We start from the raw sequence: 13,457 nt of genomic DNA, 5'->3' as shown, positions 1-13,457 counted from the left end.
AATTATCCAGAATAATTACCAAGAATATATTTTTTTAAATGTATGTAAGGATATAAATTGACGTCGCTTTACTTAACACTGTCCATCGGTGTTAAGCGAAGAGTTAAGACCTTTCCGAGGGAAGCTATCAATATGCATCCAATGCACGATTATGCCTCGTCTGTACATCGATTCGATACGTTTTTTTGGTAGCCATCTTCATCGATTTGTATATCCATACGGCTCGTATAAATATTGTCATCAAGGCGAGGCTTCACATTAAAAACGGAATCCAAAATAAAACTATAACTAAATTGGAATTTTCAAAAATGCATATCATCACAGCATCGTCCAGTCAGGTGCAACTCATAGGCATCCGTTGAACAGAGCGCAAACAGTTCGTTCAAACAATAACACTATTCGTGCTATAAATGCTGTCCATTTGTATAAATGGAATACCCATTGAAAAACTACGTATTTATAATAAAGAACAATTACTATGTATAATTATTAGTGTATTAGTAGGTACCTACTCTATATAGAAGTACTCTTATTATTCCCAGTCCATATTAGGAATTTTGAGGGAATTCGATGTTAAAATTAATTGCTTGTGCATGTGGTTATATTAGTAAAAGGTTCATTATTTCTTCTGCTATTGGCAACTCCATAAACAAAATGGAGTCTCATGTTGTGGATGATCCTAAATAATATTGCTTTTGCTTACCTACGCAAAATTAGCAAGAGAGTATCTTTTCACATACACATACACATTGATACGGTAATATGTGAGATACCTACGTAATGTGGCAAATTGAAGTCGAATTTAATTATACACTATCAAAACTAAGAAATTTATGTATTCAGGGACTATATTAGTAATGTCTGCACATATGTAATCATGTATGTAGGTAATTTACTAATTGGGTGAATTTGAAATTATAGTCGAATATCATAATTAATCAATAGAACAGGGGGTTTTTTTTTGTTTTAAGCTCCGTCTCTATAGAAGAATTTTTTTTTACAACGTCTTTGGTAATAGTAAATTATTGGTACTTAGGTTATAGATGTTTAATTACCGATAAAGAATGGGCTTACCTCCCCAAATAGGTTCTAAAGTTTCTTCCAAAAAGCATACAAAAATTTAGATTTTTTTCTGAAAACCTTAAGGGGGGACATGCTCGTCGAAGGTCAAAATTGAGTTTTTTTTGTATTTTCAAACCATGATCCTGGACACTCCTTAAACGTTGTAGATAATCTATTTATATAATTTTGAAGCCTTATTATTCTTTATAGTTATTTTAAACATTTTATGACTGCATGAAGTATTTTTGTTACATAAAATAGTATTCTTTTAAACCTCTCACTCTAATGTTTTAGAATATAGTCATATTTCGGTACAGAACTGTGCAGTGGTGTTAAGATTTTTTACATTTATTAATTTTTAAACGCATTTATAAAACCATTAGTATAATTTATTACGAGATAATTTTTGTAAAATATTCACGATAAAAAATTATTTTGATAATCTCTGTGATCCCAAATTTGACAAGAATTAGGCATTTTATTATTCAAAAAATTGGCAAGATTAACACATTTGAAGATGATTCTAAAGATATTTATTATAAGCTATGTCTTTGACCATTCAAGTGTGATAAAAATCTTATGAATAATGATTGCTTTATAATAATTATTGACCTAAGAAGAAGGTAGTGTTTTTTTGAAATACGCCATTTCTTTTGTCATTCCCTAGTGGTTAAGCTACAACATACGGCCGTAGCCATAAATTGACAAACTATAATTGAAGTAGGAAGTAAAATGATATTGACGCGCGTGTTTGAACATGTACCGTTTAAAAAAAAATAAAAAAAAAATTCGGTTAGGTACATGTTCAAACACGCGCGTTAACATAATTTTACTCCCTACTTTAATTATAGTTTGTCATTTTATGGCTACGGCCGTATGTTGTAGCTTAACCACTAGGGAATGACAAAAGAAATGGCGTATTTCAAAAAAACACTACCTTCTTCTTAGGTCAATAATTATTATAAAGCAATCATTATTCATAAGATTTTTATCACACTTAAATGGTCAAAGACATAGCTTATAATAAATATCTTTAGAATAATCTTTAAATGTGTTAATCTTGCCGATTTTTTGAATAATAAAATGCCTAATTCTTGTCAAATTTGGGATCACAGAGATTATCAAAATATTTTTTTATCGTGAATATTTTACAAAAATTATCTCGTAATAAATTATGCTAATTGTTTTATAAATGCGTTTAAAAATTAATAAATCTAAAAAATCTTAACACCACTGCACAGTTATGTACCGAAATATGACTATATTCTAAAACATTAGAGCGAGAGGTTTAAAAGAATACTATTTTATGTAACAAAAATACTTCATGCAGTTATCAAATGTTTAAAATAACTATAAAGGATAATAAGGCTTCAAAATTATATAAATAGATCATCTACAACGTTTAAGGAGTGTCCAGGATCATGGTTTGAATATACAATAAAAACTCAATTTTGACCTTCGACGAGCATGTCCCCCCTTAATCACTTCATTTACAAATTAAGAAAACATTAAATTATTACTATCACTTTTAATCAAATCAAATGAGACATTCACATGGTATTAATTTCTTACGTAAATTAAACATGCATAATTTACTTTACGCTTAATGAAAAAAAAAATTATGGCAGCATTAATATTTGTTAATTACCTATACTCATACAGGTGAAAATGTTTACAGATTGATATAACAAATAATACGTCATATTAAAGTAGGTAACGCAGAATTTTTTTCTATAGCTCAGTAGTACCTGCAGAATATGACTGCAAATCGAAAGTTTAGCACTTTGAGCCCACGCAGGGAAGTTGTAAGTTTTTCCAATTTTGAATAGATTATAATTCCTTCTCGTTGTGCATAAACCGGAGTCACTCTACTGGTGATTTTGCAGTAGTTTGTACGTAAAAAGTTTAACTTAAAAAAATATAAACACGACGCCAACATCGAATTGTTTGAATGTTGTGAGTGCTTGTTCATTTTTCGATTAAAATCATGAATGAATTCGTCCCGCATCCCTTTCGTGTGAGTAGGATTGATTTCGGTCAGAGGAGGACGGGGAGAATATTTTTAAGGCTCGATTCGCACGTCCAACGTGTTAGCTCATTTTGCTGGAGCTACAACCGCTCCCATACAATTTATTACAATGCATATTTTCCTTGAATCAAAAAAATACCCATTCATGGTAAGGGATAAAATGTTATTAAAATATGAATAGGTAGGTACAAATCTAGTATTTTTTATCGGCAATCGGAAATATGTAGTGAACATAAATCGATAGCTTTACATTGTACCTAATAGGTATGCAATATTTAAATTTAATCAACAATTACATTCCTTGTGAGTATACTGCGAAAAGTGACTAAGAGATTCTTTCACTACGTCTTTGTGCTATAAAGTATGTTTTACTAGAATAAATAAGCATGTCAAATTAGTTCCCAAAGTATTATACACTAGTCTATGATTAACCATAATTATAAATTGCAAAGCTATTGGTTTATATCTACAAAAAAAATAATCTCAATTGGAAAAAAACAACTGTTTTGACTTAGTCACTTTTCGCAGTATGCCCACGGTCTATTTATCTACTTATTTAAAAATTAAAAGGTATATTTTTTACTGAAGTTGATATACGATAGATAGATTTAGATGTCAATAAGTCGAATTACAATATAGATACTGACACACTATAAGCATTTAATGAAAAATATTGATGACGAACAACACACGCCATCATAATTATTATAGATCTACCATCATAAATTGGCATTTCAGCGAGGGCGCTAGTATGACATTGAGAATATTACCATAACTAACAAAAAAATGGTAATTTATAATTTTTTATTGGTAGTAGATTTCTGTACAAATATTATGCAATCCATAATTCGAGAAACATGTTGTCAAATTAAATGGTATTTGTAACAAATTTATCCTCGATAGACAATTTTAGTTTTAAATTCGACCGGCTGCCAACTTACGATGGTAGATCTTTAGGTACATTCATTGATGACAGTTACATAGCTAGTTACAATAAATTTATCATCAATATTATTTTTATTACAATATGATTTCATACTTACGTACTTTATTGTTCCACATTTCAATTTTAGGGTGAATTCACACGCACTGCAAGTTTCCACAAAATGCGGTACCTATTCTGAGGAGTGGTATCCTGCGGATGAATCTGGCTGGATTACAGACCAATGCTTTCGACCATAGCACGTTTTTGTGCCAACTTGCAGTGCAGTGTGGGCCAACCCTTAGAGCGTAGAGTAAGCGCAATTTCACTCAAGTTTTCTTTGCCCAGTATCATGTCCTGTTCCTTATTCCATGTATGTTCTGCTACGTGGAGATCGCTCTTGTAGGTATCACTAATTTAGGGTATTGTAGATGCTTCACGTACGATGTCGTATACCTCCCAAAAAATATCTTGTCTGCAAAACAGGATTCTTCTTCGACCATGTCCTAATAGGATCATATAGGCCTCCACAGAGTAGAGGTTTGTATTAACAGATTTTGTTTTTTTTTTTTGCGAGAAATGGATGTCAGCCACTTGCTCAATCTATTAGGTACATACCCTGACTAACACACAAATTGAAAAACAATATGTGTACTTGCCAGACCCAGGATTTGAAGCTGAGACCCACAGCGTGATAGTCCAACGCTTGAGCCGCGCGGCCACAGGATTTTTTAGTATAAAAAAACCTAAATATCTACTGAAAGTACTTTTTTTATAAAGAAAATCATATTATTACCTATTGTTTTTACATGTTTTTTTTTCAGTGGCTCTAAGCCCATCAAGGATCTTGCCCACAACATGAGAAGGTTTCTCAATCAATACATATTTTAGCCGATGATGATTTACGATGATTGTTAGCCATTGTTGTCGTTAGCCATTACATACTATTAATATAAACACACATTGAAAAACAAATACGGGAATTTGTCAGACGCGCGATTCGAACCAGTGCTACAGCATTATAAGCCACATTTTGCCAATTGTCTATCACAATCGAACAAAACCCGTTTTTTTTATTTTAAAACCCTTCAATGGTGTAGTGAGGCGGAACGCACAGAGTCGCTGTTATTTTTAGCTTGGGAAACAAATTGAAAACGTAATAGGTATATTATTAATACCCAGAAAACTACACGTTTAAAATGTAAGTTAAGCGATTAGTCAGTTCAATTCCTATGTGATTACAAGAAAATGTATTTCCGTTTAGGGTAATATTCATGATTGCACTTTTGTGAAAGTGTGTTGACGAGAGGAAGGGATGCTTAGGATTAAAAAAAAAACCAGTAACAGTGCACTATTTTATTCAACAATACCTACCATAATACTAGTTGTAGGATCGAAACTAAGTATGTTATTAGAGTCTATACATTTTATAACATTGCACTTTTTTGCACTCTTTACTATACTGATATGCCTCTTTGCCGGATTACTTTGCATAAAATTAGATCAAATGATATTTTTTACTTGTATTAATATTTATGTAGTAATCAATAAATATATAGATTATATATGTAAAAATACATTTATCGAATATATTACATCATTTTCATCCTAGAGCCGGAGTGCAAAGTTATGAAGCATATACTCTACGAATTCATTGTTAAGTAGCAATTTTCCTCTAATTCATATTGTTAGATGAATAACTCTGATAATAATGTAAAATCATTGTTAGGAATGAAACCCATTTGCGTAGAGTAATATTTATTTTTTATTGTAAATTATTTTTTATTTTAAATTGATAATAAATGACAGGAAATGGAAACAGACACTTGAGTGGTAATAATTAAAAAAAGATCTTGTATCCATAAACCAATGATACGCCCAAAAAACTGTGGAAGTGTAAGCATAAAAAATCTGTTCGTAAAACAAAATGACAACAAACGCCGATATAAAAGGACATGCTTCGGAAAGGTGCCGTCAAATATTACGATTTAATTAAATTATTGGAACGAATAATTATAAATAATAAGTAATATATTTAACTGTAATTATTAAGAGGAAAATAATTAGACTTAATCTTCAATCCGTAACCTTGTAGGAATCACTTACATTTATAAATAATGAATATCCCGTTTTGGGTCTTCAGATGAAAAATATATTTTAAATACTTTATTTCTAAGATGATTTTTATTTTAATTTTTTTTTTGTCTAATCTATAGATTAATTAAATTGATTTAAACGCATTAATTCAACAAATAGTAGGTAAGTACCTACTACTAGATTTTTTGCCTCGAACAAACATGTACCAAACGGTACGTTTAGAGTCTCCGTTCACGACGGCCAGTCACTGGTATGTATGGTTGGTGTGTATGGTTACGATCACTTACCAACCGTTGCGTCATGTTGTAGCGACTGACCGTCATAATGGGCGGAGGTACTTAGTTAGACAAACAATAATAAGGGAAGTGGGTTGCCTTCTGGGTGAGGCTGAAACATTGAAACAATTGAGGAGAAAAATTGGATAAAACTTAAAAACGTGTTGAATAATATGTTATTTTCAATGCTTACATCTGTATCATAATATGCATTAAAATGTGTTACGTAATGCGCTTTCAATACTGGTAGGTAATATTTGAGGACATACGACGCAGTGGCGCACCCAGGGGGGGGAGGGGAAAGGGGCCGTGGCACCCCCCCAAACATGAAAAAAATATCAGAATGATTTTAAACATTGAAATTGAAAGCCAATAAATTATACCTTGGGCTTAGACAAATAAAAACACGGCAAAAAATGATTTGTAATTCTCCAGCACCCTTTTTAGAAAAAAATCTTAGATTTTAATTTGAAAAAAATTTGAAAAATTTCGAAATACTAATGTCGGGTTTTTTTAGAAACCCTATCCCTAATGGAACTGTCAAAAAATTCTCGGTGTCCACCCGAATTCTGGAGTGGTGTAAGTCATGGTTGGGGAGGGCTGACAGGGCAATAGCCTGGCGTTCCGGCGTGTCGGGTTGACCAGATAAGTGAGATAAACACACATCATAAGTTAGCTTTAATAGTAAAAAAAAGTGCTATTATACTTCATGGCCATGAATAGTTTGTCCTCCTTGCCCCCCCCCCCCAATATTAAATCCTGGGTGCGCCACTGATACGACGTGTCTTGTATTTATGGTATTTTATGACCAGACCGTCATTAAGTAATAAACTGAAACTGGCTTTAAAGTTTTCTTTCATGGCGACTGGCTTTCTTATTAAACTGTTAGATATGTGATTAGGGATTGCAATATCGAATGAATATATCAATACCGGTATTTCGGTTTTTCTTATTGAATACCGGTATCAGTGTTGCCAACCGTACTATAATTATAGTACAATACTATAATTTCGAATCCGCGAAAAATGTAAAATAATATAATTTTACGCAAATATGCCAAAAATACTATGATTTTGAAGGATTCGAGACGAAAAACACTGACCGGTATTCGTCAAAACTTATTCTAGAAAAAAAGAAGTAAGTACTTATCAATAAATATAACTATTAAAATCTATTTGAAATACTAGTTTTTTGCAATCTACATACATTTATTATGTTGACCTTTATAAATATGTATAGATAGATGATAATATTTTAGAACTGTTATTTTTACAATTTACTAGTCCGGGTACAGGAAAATCTCTCTGAAATACAACGTTTGATGGATGTAGGTACTATCAACGTTGGATCAATAGTTATAGAATAATTTGAGACATTTGCCATGAATATCTTCGTCTTCTTTTTCGAAATATATTAATTCATCGCGACAATTCTATAAGTATATTTGTTTTAATATTAAATAATTTTTGTTGGTTTCAATCAATATATTTGCATTTTGGCAGGATACAATTTTATTTATACACTATATATTTATACTATATTAGCTATGTAGTAGTAAATAATCAAAAAATAACATTAATTCATTTTCGAAACCATAAACGTGTATGCTTTCTTAATACCGAAAATACCGGTTTTTCTGATTTTTGAAACCGGTATTTAGGAATCGTTAAATAATTGAATACCGGTATCGCAATCCCTATATGTGATCAACCTGATTGACAGCACATTGTAAGTAGGTAGGTAGATACCTATACAGTTTTAAATTTTGACAGCACATTACACTTAGCTCAAAACTATATTGTCATTTCTCAGTTTAATCGATATATCGTCCACGAATAATCCGAGCCGAGACACAATCAAAGCACGCCGTTTCTCGGAAATATACCAAAGCATGATTCTTTAATATAATAATAATTATTGAGGGTTGGTTCCTTCCATTTCGAATCGATGTCTGTCCTTACAATAAATTGATGCTCTCCTCACCGTGAATAATGGCCGCAGAATGAACTTCGAACTGAAATTTGGGACCGGTGACGTAACAACATTTTGCTTTATTCTGATCGATTTCGATTCCTGCCTTTGTCAATTATATATTGTTGTTCTGCCATGTTATAAAACTACAATGTTGCTTAATGATTGGAAAAAATACTGTCATTTGAAGAATTTAATTGGATTGTGGTGTATATGAAACACAACAAAAAATGTGAATGGATGGTAATTTGTTTTGGGGCTGATGATTTTAAATCAATTTCCTATGAGGTATTCAACTAAAAAAGTCAACCATCATTATAAAGATAATTATAATCGTAGTGTTTTACTTGGTATTGTTTCACTTTATGATTTCACAGCATCCAGGTTCAAATCCCGTTGGCTGAGTGAAATGCAATTGCTGTTTAACGGATTAATAAGATATACATATAAAAACAATTGCCATGGACCAAGGCTTTGAAAGAGAGTACTTAGTGATGGCCAGGCCATAAAACCCAAGCAAAAAGACGCGCCGACTGCCCCTAAATATTGAAAGTGCGTTACATTTACGTGACAAACTTTAATGCATATTAATTATTATACAGACGTAACTACTGAAAATAACTTATTCTTTAACACGTGTGTTTCTCCGTAGCCTGTTATACCACACCCAGTAGGTTCCCTGGTTTTTAACGGTGATACTTTATATTTATAATGTGTGTATTTGTGAAGTTCTCCTTCTTTTCCTTTCCCACTTTTCACACTAAAAATAATATGGAACGGGCAAATAAATGCCTCTAGCCTCTAGCACATTTCCTATAAATAAATATCTATTCATCCAGAACATACGTTTTTTTCTCAAAGCATGTAGGTACCAAATTGGCGATTAGTATATATTTTTTTAAATCATTTTTTACAAGATATAATTACTAGAATGAAAAGCATTTTCGAAATTTTATATCTTTTACACAAGCCGTTATTTTATATTGATTTAATATTTCATTATTTTGCAAGAAAATTTTAGTTGTTTGTCTTATGAAAATAATATGTAGGTACCTACCAATATTGTTAGTTTTATCACAGAGCATGGATTGTTATTTTCCTATTTTTTACGTTTCTTTAATATTATATCTAAATACCCACCCATTGTCGTACCTATTACGATTTTCCGTACCAACACCAGCAAAGGTGAGGCAAAAAGCTTACAAAAAATAAGATAAGCCAGAATGAGTAATCTCTAAAATATAATTTTATTGATTTGTATGTATAAGTATAACTAGGAAAGGAGATCAGGATATGCCGTTATACCTGGAGGATGGTTCGATATGATTTTGTTGGCAATAAATATTGTCAGAGGAAACAACAAGGGAGCGGTGTCAATAATAGGCTATAAATTTTGTGATTGGAGCCTGTCTCATCTCAGTCTGTGATCTTGAAGGCATATTCTTATTTTTTTATTATTATTAGTCTCGACTACTCGTCGCGTGATGAAATGATTCAATGATTTTAATAATTTGCTTTAAAAGATGTTTTGAATATTCACATGTAGTACCTACTTAGGTACCTACGTCTGCTATTTTGTTGTAATAAATTCTACAGCTGTAGGTAAATGGATATCTACTAAGAAATTATTTCCAATATAGGTATATGTATCATCATCATCATCAGCCTGAATCTATCCACTGCTGGATGAAGGCCTCTTTAATATGCTTCCACTTCTCTCGGTCCTATGCGTTGCACTGCCACGTACTTCCGCAGAACTTTATCATATCATCGATCCAGCGGCCTCTAGGTCTACCTTGCGGACGTTTTGTACCTCTAGGATACCACTGCATAACTAAATTTGTCGAAAGATTGTCTCTTCTTACGGCTATGTGTCCAGCCCATCTCCATTTGAGGCTTTTAATGAACTCTATTACATCGCAAACCCTTGTCTGCTTCCTACTGGTACCTATTAATTAATCAGTCAGTTTAGAAGTAATGGTAATTATGTTCATACCAGTGATATCAAAGCTTATTTATTTAATACCTGAAAACTAGTACTTAACTTAATAGGTACCTACTTTGACAAATTAATATCTATACCAGTTATTTTAAACTGTGGAACGGCAAATAGGTGGAAAGGCTAAATCACTATATTATTATCATATCGTAGGAAAATCGAAATCCCTCTGTGATTGTCGTGCTCCTTGTGATAAGCGTAGGTATATGGCATACGCCTCCATGAACTACCAAACGGTATGTTAAATCCCCTGCTTCCCTATCGACCCTTCTGCTGTAGTAAATGTAGAAGCCAGTCGGCGTGGTATGGCTGCGGGGGTATAGAAGATAACACATACATACATAAAAACTCAACCACAGACGGCTCGCAATGGTTATTAATTCATATGCTAATAATAATTATTGTTTCTTTTATTGTACCTAATAAAAAATAATTATGTAGGATTTTCTTTAACAGTTAATATTTAAAGTAGGTGCCTCTATAGTTGTTTATAGTAAAGTTATGCTCGTTATATCAAATTTTTAAACATATGATTCCAAGTTTACACCATAATATAAGTTTCCACTCTGCTAAGATAACGTGCAAAGCCTATTATTGTTTAGTATATAATATGCCTCTGATTGGCTAAAATATTATGTTAAGTACCTACCTACTTACTTAACTATCGTCGAGCGAGAGAAAGGGGTGCGATAGGCTTGATATAAGTGCAATCCAAACTATCAACTGTAACAATAGTCACATTCATCCCGCGTATTTCCTGCACACTTTAAAATGTGCCACTACTTATTGTAAGTAGATACGATTACAGTTTTGAATTAATCGAGTAGATGTTCTTATCGAAATAGTAGATATCTGCCAACATTTCGTTTGTAAGATTATACCTAACTCCGTGTAGTAAACAAACTCTAGCCGATGGATTAAAATATAATTCGGTATGTAGGCATCTGCGTAATTGTAAAAAAGCCAAAACTGTAAAGAGTTGTGATAACTTCTCAAAAAGGTAAAGTTTCTCTTAAGACACATAGGTATATTACAAATGGGGTAGATAGCCATATAACCTATTGTAATCTCATTTATGTCAAATGTGCATTGTTGCAAGTGTAATTTTTATTATTATTGCACAAATTCCAAGTGTTTTACGTATGATTCATATTGTAGGTGCAATAATAAATCAGGTCAGATAAGTAAGAAATGAGAAATGCTTCCACTCATTAAGCCCCACACAAAGGGGAACGTAAAAAAGGCAATTGTCGACGGGTAATAATTCAGCGGTCCTCAAAAATTTTAATGCAAAAGCTGTGTTTTGTGCCATTTTTATAGGCCAGTCTTGTACACACATCATCGCAGCCTATCGCATCGCGACTAAGCTCACCACTGGGCTGCGGAGACAGGTAGAATGATATACTTTTCTCTTTTTCAACACACTGGGTCACGACATCAAAAATTTGCTATACAAAAATCATAAGTAGATATTATTTAAAAAAAAAAAAAAAGCTTTTGACATTTAATTTTTTTTTCGTATATCGCCGTCTCATAATGACAGATCAGTTTCCATGAATTAGTCATGTTTTACGGATGCAAAAGTACTCACCTACGTCTTAGTCGCGATCTGCGGAACTACGAATCCTCCCGCACTTTCGAGTACCTATACCTACTTAGGTATATGTACATTCCGACCCCCACTGAAGTTCTTTACACTGCATACAGTGCTATAAAATCGCAGTTGTGATTTGATGGTTCTAGAATAAGTAAGTTGATTAGTCGAACCGATAGTGACACTAAGATCAGGTCATACCATGGCCAAAAGATTGTATATCCTCATTGAGAGTAGCAATTCGCAAGCCTGCAATAAATGTGATGTTCTGGAGGACATTTCACACATAGTGGTATAGTACTCGAAATTGTTAAACTACATAGAGTAGAGATGCGACTTACAGATGTATTTAAGCTTAAATGTGATCTGGAATTGTAGATGATGAAAGATCTCGTTAAAATTTTGTAAAGTCTTGAGAATTGGAAGGAAAGTCTGAACAACGGGTCGCATTCAAAGCATATTATGTAAAATTATAAAAAAGGCTTAGCCTAGTCTCATACAAGAACTTCATCCACACCTAATGCCCCCCCCCCCCCCCTTTGTACTGGGCAAGTGGCATTCTGCACTGATCGTGTTAATAACCTTGTTGACACCGTTCAACTACTGATGTATGTGTTTGCCAGTCAACCTTTGACCACTTGACCTGCTATTCAGGACGAGCCTAAGCAGTTTAGAATTACCCATTCTACATCACATACGGCAGCTACCCATAGGGGTTTAGCAACACTGCTGATGGAGATAATATTATAGGTACATATCGTCGTTTCTATTGCAAAATTGTATATTTGCAAAATATGCGTTTTTGACCTTTTTGTATAAGTACCTACTTAATTAAAACCGCAAAAATCGCCTTTACACACAATATACAAAATAACACAATTTACAAAAATTGCATTTTCGTTGAAATTATGAAAACCTTTTTTGAATTGATTGAAGTGCCATACATTTTACTGTTTTTATGCTCCTCTGAAAATTTAAGATTTTGCAGATATAGGTACAATTTTGTATGGGAAACGACGATATTCTTCATTTTTTTCTTCTAAGTTTTAAGGTTACTAAAGCACGTCATTTATTATGAGGCTTCAGAACAAATATACGCCATTATTGAGTTAAATTAGTGACGTAGGCTAGTTTGTTTTCCTTGTTTTCAAATTAAAGTACTTTGTGAAAACCACAGGAAACGCAACGAGTCAAAGATTATGAAATTGAAAATATTTTACGAAATCCAGTTTGAAACCGAATAACCCAAAGAACTGTGATATGAAAGACAAACAAAAAGAGGAAACGGGAATGAATATTTTATACCTGGATGTTTGTATTTTTTTAGCTGGATAATTGCTCCGTATTTCATTCTACTGTCGCGTAAAAATGTCCAAAGGGTGGACCACCGGCTCGCGACCCGTTCTCTTCCCTGCCTATTAAAATTATTTCTATGCATTTTTTATTTATCAACTCTGTGCTTTAGGCAGTTTTAATGAATGGCCATAGAGGGGCTACTGTTTTTTCTT

The sequence above is a fragment of the Rhyacophila brunnea genome, unplaced genomic scaffold (genome assembly GCF_057557595.1).
Source record: "Rhyacophila brunnea isolate RB1 unplaced genomic scaffold, BYU_Rbru_1.0 scaffold_5, whole genome shotgun sequence".
Lineage (NCBI taxonomy): Eukaryota > Metazoa > Arthropoda > Insecta > Trichoptera > Rhyacophilidae > Rhyacophila > Rhyacophila brunnea.
This window is presented reverse-complemented; position numbering follows the sequence as displayed.